The sequence below is a fragment of the Triticum urartu genome, chromosome 4A, assembly GCF_056163025.1.
Source record: "Triticum urartu cultivar PI428250 chromosome 4A, HENAU_Tu73, whole genome shotgun sequence".
Classification (NCBI taxonomy): Eukaryota; Viridiplantae; Streptophyta; class Magnoliopsida; order Poales; family Poaceae; genus Triticum; species Triticum urartu.
In genome coordinates, this window is record NC_141876.1 from 8,460,728 (window position 1) to 8,469,923 (window position 9,196).

Here is a 9,196-nt window from a genome sequence, read left to right on the forward strand (position 1 = left end):
GTGAAGCACATTAGTGCCGGTTTGTAAAAAAACTGGCACTAATGTGATCAATAGTGCCGGTTCGAATGGCTATGCATTAGTGCCGGTTCATAATGAACCTTTAGTACTGGTTCGTGCCACGAACCGGTACTAAAGGGGTGGTGGCAGGCTGGCATCAGGCCAGGACCCCACGAGCCCCTTTAGTGACGGTTTGTGAGACAAACCGGTACTAAAGGTCTAACCTATAGTACCGGTTTGTGTCACCAACCGGCACTACAGAGTCTTAACCTATAGTCCCGGTTGAAGACACAATCCGGCACTATAGGGTAATTTTCAAACTCTACCCCCCCCCCCTGTGTATGGCCATTTCGGTTTTGAAAAAATCAAAAGAAAATGATAAAAACTTCAAAAAATAAAATCCTTCGAGAGGTAGTTATATTACTACATCTACACGTTAGGAAAATTTGAAAACTTAAATTTTGACATATTTTGCAAAAAGTGTAGGGAAAATGTAAAACGGCTATAACTTTTGCATACGATGTTGGAAAAAAACATATAATATATCAAAAAATTTAGCACGAAAATCCGCATCCGATGGAGACCGCCTACGGCCTGTTTGCAATTTTTTAGAATCCTCAAATTCCAAAAGGAAAAAAAGATATGGTCAAATTTAAGTTTTTTTTTAATTTTTTTTGTTAAATCTGGTCAAACTACTTATTTAAGAAGTATTAATGTTACTACATAATTATTCAAGAATATTAGTGTTACTAAATAATTATTTCATTTTTTGAATTTTGGTCAAATCTGGTCAAACTATGGTCAAACTGTGGTCAAACTATGGTCAAACTTATTCAAGAAATATTAGTGTTACTGAATAATTACTGTTTTTCAGAATAATAGTTTCAAACTCAAACAGTGAAATGTGTGACTTCATGCTCAAGCTAAACTCCTGAGGGTTAATAGGATTGGCATCTTACTATTGTCAGGAAAACAACAAGTGCAGACTTGGAAACGAAGGAGAATAGAACCCGAAAGTTAAGCGTGCTCGGGCTGGAGTAGTGAGAGGGATGGGTGACCAATCGGAAAGTTAGATGATTTGGGATGAGTGATCCACACTTGAGCAGTTAAGAGAGGTGATTAGAGACTAAATCACCAAATAATTCAGAAAAATTAAAAATCGAAAAAAAATAAAAAAAAATTCCAAAGTTTTCAAAAAAAATTCAAAAAAAACCCTTTAGTACCGGTTGGTAACACCAACCGGTACTAAAGGTCCCCCATACCAGGGCGCGAGCTCACGCCACGTGGTGGCACTTCAGCGCCGGTTCATGCCGAACCGGTACTAAAGGGGGGGGCTTTAGTGCCCACCAATTAGTGTCGCTTATGGAACCGACACTAAAGGCCCTTACGAACCGGTTTTAAAGCTCCGTTTTCTACTAGTGTGTTGGGCCCCCAAGTGCAAGGGTCAAGCATCAATTTCCCTTAACTGGCCTCAAGGTTTATCAAACCAACAAGAGTTTAGTAAGACAATAATGATCAGTACCTGCACACACAAATACAAAACTACCTAGGCCCCAAACAAGACTAGTGAGGTTGTCAATCTCACTAGCTTGCTAGTTACAAGGATTGAAAGCATAAGTGTATGGAAGATTTGATTGCAATGGAAAAGTAAAAAAGAATTTAAAAGAAGGTTTGATCGAGGTTGAAAAATATAGAGGAAGATGGACTGGGATCCATAGATTCACTAGCGGTTTCTCTCCATAAGAAAGCATGGTGTGCTGAACAAATTATAGTTGTGTATAAATTAAATTGCAATATTTCTGACTATGACTATCCATGGCATAATTAACATATGAGCATCACGTCCCAAAATCTATAGATTTGTTATCCAATTGCATCTATAGCTAATACTCCACTCAAGACCACTATCCAGCATGCATCTTAAAGTATTAAGTAAAAACAGAGTATTGCAATAAGTATGATGACATGAAGTAGATGATATATTGTCTTCACCCTGCGTTCAAAGGCCAACTACTCAACCATCTTTTTATCCCTAGTGGCAACAACACAATACAAGCCTTTTTCACTTTCTGTCACTGTGGTAGATTACATGCAAGATTGAACCTAACTATATATCATACACAATTCCCTCTTGGAGATCACCCCCCTAACTTGGCCAAAGAAAAAAAGATAGATCGGAGAGCATATATGAATAAGAATTATGAAGCAAAGAAACCAAATAGATCCCAAAAGGAATTCATAGATAAATCTGATCATAAAGTGATAATTCATAACACCGCAACAAACAAACCAACAGATTACGTCAGATGAATCACAGTCATGTAGGGCAGCTCACACTACAGGAATCAGCTAATATTTGCCGTTAGTTTTCCTCTTTGTCGTCAGCTTTTCGTTGGGGCATACGGCAAAGAAAAAAATTGTCGTCAGTTGCTGACGGCAAAGAACAGCTGACGGTAAAATAGTGGAAAAACTGGTGGCAAAAAAATCGGAAGGCAAAGAGATAAAACGACTGACAGCACAGAAAACCTGACGGCAAAAGTGATCTAGACCAACTGGCGACAAAGAAGGCAACCAGACGGACGTGAAACGGAGAGGGGCTTTGCCGTCAGCCTTGAACCCTACTGTCGGCAAAGAGATGGCCTTGTCGTCTACTTTATACGCACTGACGGCAAAGAACCCCCTAGGCCGCATCACACCTGCCCCTGCCCCACCGCCAACTCGTCACTCTGAGAGGCCCACACCCACTTTCTCCCGATTTCTCATCCCTCCCACCCGTGATTCCCCTCCCCACCCACCGCTGCCACCGGCCTCACACCTCGGCACCTCCTCTCACTCCCCCTCCTTCCTCCTCCTTCGCTGCTGGAAGGAGAGGGAGATCCAGTAGCCTAGGTGTAATCCATGGCGGCGGCTAGATCCGCCATGCTTGCACCTCATCGCTCCAATCGTGAGCGCCAATGCCGGGACAGGGCCACATGACGAGATGCCGACGCCATGGTCCCAGGACAAGCAGGTGCAGCTCACCGGGCGTCTGCTAGGGTTTCGGGCGTCGGTCCAACTCCGGTGAGTTCATCCCCTCCCCCTCCTTCATCCTCCTCTTCATCTCTCTCTTCCTCTCTCCAATCTCTTTTTCTTCTTTTGTAGCAACAGAGGAGAGGTGCGGGGATGAGTTGGTCGGGGAAGCACCAACACCATGGACGAGTTCATCCCCTCCTAGTCCGACACCGGCGGCCATCGGGCTGGGCCTCCTCTCCACCTCTGGTGAGTCCTTCCTCCCCCAACTCTCTCTCTCTCTCTCTCTCTCTCTCTCTCTCTTATTTTGTAGCAGCAGAGGAGACGATCTACAGGTCATGGGGTGGGGAAGCACCATGGAGGAGACGCCATGCAGGTCCTCACCTCTCTTGCCCCTGTCTCTCGTACTACCTTTCTCTACTTGATGCCATTGGACTGTAAAATCAGATTTTTGTGTATGATGAAAACACACATAGGCAATTTGTTTGTGTAATGATGGATGTATGTTCCTATTATGTTACATGTAGTTGCACCAACAATTTATCTAATAAGAATCGGATTTAAGCTAATAACTCTTCTCTCTATGAATCACCCATTGATTTAAGCTCACATCTTAAAGGTTTAGTGCAGTGCCACTAGATATGTTAGTATCATTGGCATGGATGTGTAGTAACCAACATAGTAACATCGTTGAGCTTTAAAAATCTGTTTGTTTGGTCCTGGTTTACTGCTATTAATTGTACATGTAACATGCATGCATGGTTGATTCTTCTAGTGAGCTCTTGGTAGTGCATCGAAATGCTCCTACGTGCAAAATAGTTCTAATGCATGCAACATTCAGGCCATGTTTGTATGTTGTGGATATTTTTTCCCGAATCTCGCTGTAACTTTGTAACCACCATTGTTTCTTGTGTTTTTGCTAACCCTGGAAGTATAGGCTGTCAATAAAAACCTACAATTTGGAGAGGTTCCAGTGCTTTGTTGCTGCTCTTTAGGCTCTACACAATCTAATGCAACTTGATAATAACATTCCCACTTGTTTCTGCAGAAAATGGACCCACATAGCTGCAGATCACTAGACTCGATGGATGCAGAGACGCCATAAAACACAAAACCACATCCAACCAGAGGCTAGATGAATTATTCAAAGCAAAACAGGAACAGAAAGCAAAGAACAAAAATGAAATTGGGTTGCCTCCCAACAAGCGCTATTGTTTAACGCCCTTAGCTAGGCATAAAAACACAAATAGATCTAGGTATTGACATCTTTGGTATGGAATCCATAAGTAACTCTCATAATAGATTCATAAGGCAATTTAATACACTTTCTAGGAAAGTGTTCCATGCCCTTCCTTAACAAAAATTGAAATCTAATGTTTCCTTCTTTCATATCAATAATTGCACCAACCGTTCTAAGTACATGTAGGATTGCAATCTATATCAAGAACAATGAAATCTACGAGCACATAATTCCTATTCTCAACAATCAGAACATCATTAATCCTTCCCATGGGTTTCTTAATAGTGGAATCCACGAGATGCAAATTTAAAGAACAATCATCAAATTCACGAAAACCTAGTACATCACATAAAGTTTTTGGAATCGTGGAAACACTAGGACCAAAATCACACAAAGCATGACACTCATAATCTTTAATATTAATATTAATAGTAGGTTCCCACTCATCATAAAGTTTTCTTGGGATAGAAACTTCCAATTCAAGCTTTTCTTCAAAAGATTGCATCATAACACCAACGATATGTTTAGTAAAAGCTTTGTTTTGATTATAAGCATGAGGAGAATTCAACATGGATTGCAACAAGGAAATACAATATATTAAAGAACAATTATCATAATTAAATTCCTTGAAATCCAAAAGAGTGGGTTCATTGCTACTTAAAGTTTTTACCTCTCCAATCTCACTTTTATCAATTTTTGCATCAAGATCTAAAAACTCCGAATCATTGTGACGCTTTTTAACTAAAGTTGACTCATCTCCAGTCCCATATTTATCAAGATTTATATTGGAAAACAAAGATTCAATAGGAGTCACATCAATCACTTTAAGATCTTCATCATTATTTTCACGGAAACTAGAAGAACATGTTTTTACAAACCAATCTCGTTTAGCATGCATCTTAGCGGTTCTTTCTTTGCACTCATCAATGAAAATTATCATAGCTTTGAGAGACTCATTAATATAATTCTTGGGTGGAATAGATCTAAGTTCCAAAGAATCAACATCAAGAGAAATTATATCCACGTTCCTAGCCAAATCATCAATCTTGAGCAATTTTCTTCAACCAAAGCAATGAAATTCTTTTGTGAACTCATAAATTCTTTAACACTATTCTCAAAATTAGAGGGAATCTCATTATAATTTCCATAAGAATTGTTGTAAGAATTACCATAATTATTAGAGGAATTACTAGGAAACGGCCTAGGATTAAAATTACCTCTATACGCGTTATTACCAAAATTGTTCGTACCAACAAAATTTACATCCATAGATTCATTATTACTTTCAATCAAATTATACAAAGGCATATAATTAGGATCAATAGAAGCACTCTTGCTAGTAAATAATTTCATAAGTCCATCCATCTTTCCACTCAAAACATTAATCTCTTCAATCTCATGCACTTTTTTACTAGTGGAAGATCTTTCGGTATGCTATTGAGAATAATTAACCATAATATTATCTAGGAGTTTAGTAGCTTCTCCTAAAGTAATTTCCATAAAAGTACCTCCCGCGTCCGAATCTAAAAGATTTCTAGAAGCAAAATTCAATCCGCTATAAAAAATTGTATAATCATCCCCATATTCAAACCATGAGTAGGGCAATTTCGTATCATCAATTTCATCCTCTCCCAAGATTGTGTAACATGTTCGTGATCAAGTTGCTTAAAATTCATAATATCGATCCTAAGGGAGATGATCTTAGCAGGAGGAAAATACTTGGAAATAAAAGCATATTTACACTTATTCCATGAATCAATACTGTTTTTAGGCAAACATGAAAACCAAGTTTTAGCACAATCTCAAAGTGAGAATGGAAATAGCTTCAATTTAACAATATCCTTGTCCACATCTTTTTTCTTTTGCATATCACACAACTCAACGAAATTGTTCAGTTGGGATGCGGCATCTTTGAAGGAAATATGCCCTAGAGGTAATAATAAAGTTGTTATTTATATTTCCTTATATTATGATAAATGTTTATTATTCATGCTAGAATTGTATTAACCGGAAACTTAGTAAATGTGTGAATACATAGACAAAACAAATGTCGCTAGTATGCCTCTACTTGACTAGCTCGTTAACCAAAGATGGTTAAGTTTCCTAACCATATACATGTGTTGTCATTTGATGAACAGGATCACATCATTAGAGAATGATGTGATGGACGAGACCCATCTGTTATCTTAGCATAATGATCATTAAGTTTTATTGCTATTGCGTTCTTCATGACTTATACACATTCCTCTCACTATGAGATTATGCAACTCCCGAATACTGGAGGAACACCTTGTGTGCTATCAAACATCACAATGTAACTGGGTGATTATAAAGATGCTCTACAGGTGTCTCCGAAGGTGTTTGTTGGGTTGGCATAGATCAAGATTAGGATTTGTCACTCCAACTATCGGAGAGGTATCTCTGGGCCCTCTCAGTAATGCACATCACTGTCTTGCAAGCAATATGACTAATGAGTTAGTTACAGGATGATGCATTACGGAACGAGTAAAGAGACTTGCCGGTAACGAGATTGAACTAGGTATGATGATACCGATGATCGAATCTCGGGCAAGTAACATACCGATGACAAAGGGGATAATGTATGTTGTTATTGCGGTATGACCGATAAAGATCTTCTGTGACGCCCCCGATTTAATCGTACACTAATCATACACGCAAACGTGTACGATCAAGATCAGGGACTCACGGGAAGATATCACAACACAACTCTACAAATAAAATAAGTCATACAAGCATCATATTACAAGCCAGGGGCCTCGAGGGCTCGAATACAAGAGCTCGATCATAGACGAGTCAGCGGAAGCAACACTATCTGAGTACAGACATAAGTTAAACAAGTTTGCCTTAAGAAGGCTAGCACAAACTGGGATACAGATCGAAAGAGGCGCAGACCTCCTGCCTGGGATCCTCCTAACTACTCCTGGTCGTCGTCAGCGGGCATCACGTAGTAGTAGGCACCTCCGGTGTAGTAGGGGTCGTCGTCGACGGTGGCGTCTGGCTCCTGGGCTCCAACATCTGGTTGCGACAACCAGGTAGAAGGGATAGAGGGAAAGAAGGAGAAAGCAACCGTGAGTACTCATCCAAAGTACTCGCAAGCAAGAAGCTACACTACATATGCATGGGTAAATGTGTAAAGGGCCATATCGGTGGACTGAACTGCAGAAAGCCAGAATAAGAGGGGGATAGCTAATCCTTTCGAAGACTACGCTTCTGACAGCCTCCGTCTTGCAGCATGTAGAAGGGAGTAGACTGAAGTCCTCCAAGTAGCATCGCATAGCATAATCCTAACCGATGATCCTCCCCTCGTCGCCCTGTGAGAGAGCGATCACCGGTTGTATCTGGCACTTGGAAGGGTGTGTTTTATTAAGTATCCGGTTCTAGTTGTCATAAGGTCAAGGTACAACTCCAAGTCGTCCTGTTACCGAAGATCACGGCTATTCGAATAGATTAACTTCCCTGCAGGGGTGCACCACATACCCCAACACGCTCGATCCCATTTGGCCAGACACACTTTCCTGGGTCATGCCCGGCCTCGGAAGATCAACACGTCGCAGCCCCACCTAGGCACAACAGAGAGGTCAGCACGCCGGTCTAAACCTAAGCGCACAGGGGTCTGGGCCCATCGCCCTTAGCACACCTGCACGTTGCGTACGCGGCCGGAAGCAGAACTAGCCCCCTTAATACAAGAGCAGGCTTACGTTCCAATCCGGTGCGCGCCACTCAGTCGCTGATGTCACGAAGGCTTCGGCTGATACCACGACGCCGGGATACCCATAACTACTCCCGCGTAGATGGTTAGTGCGTATAGACCAAATGGCCAAACTCAGATCAAATACCCAGATCTCGTTAAGCATGTTAAGTATCCGCGAACGTCGACCAGGGCCAGACCCACCTCTCTCCTAGGTGGTCGGAACCTGCCCTGTCGCTCCGCCTCAAAGATCCACTCGCGGGTGCTCCTCAAGCCGACCCGTCTTTAGTCACCACATGTACATGTATAAAGTATATAGTATATACCCGTGATCAACTCCCGAGTGATCACGGCCCGATAGTATAGCATGGCAGACGGACAAGGATGTAGGGCCACTGATGATAAACTAGCATCCTATACTAAGCATTAGGATTGCAGGTAAAGGTAACAACAGTAGTAGCAAGGACAGGCTATGCATCAGTATAGGATTAACGGGAAGCAGTAACATGCTACACTACTCTAATGCAAGCAATATAGAGAAGAGTAGGCGATATCTGGTGATCAAAAGGGGGGGCTTGCCTAGTTGCTCAGACAAGGAGGGGTCGTCAACACCGTAGTCGATCGGGGTACCAGCAGCAGCGTCAGTCTCGTAGTCTACCGAAAAGAAGTAACGGAGGGGGAACAAAATAAATAACAGAGCAATCAAATGTAACACAAAGCAAGACACGGCAATACGTTGTGCTAGGGGTGACCTAACGCAGGGATAGGTGATACCGGCGAAGGGGGGAAACATCCGGGAAAGTATCCCCGGGGTTCCGCGTTTTCGGGCAGAGGAGCCGGAGGGGGAAAGTTGCGTGTTTGCTATGCTAGGGATGCGTGGCGGATGAACGGGCTGCGTATTCGAATTCGTCTCGTCGTTCTGAGCAACTTTCATGTACAAAGTATTTTCATCTGAATTACGGATTAAGAGATATGATTTTCTAAAGATTTAAATCATTTTCTGATTTTAATTATATATTTAATTCCAACATTATCCAAAACAGTGTGTGATGACGTAGGCATGACATCAGAGTGATGTCAGCAGTCAACTGTGTAGTTGACTGGGTCAACTATGTGTGGGTCCCGCATGTCATTGACTGATTAGGCTAATCAGGGGTTAATTAAGTTAACTAGTAATTAGGTTAATCTAATCCTGATTAATTAATTTAATTTAATTAATTCTTTAATTAATTAATTAATTA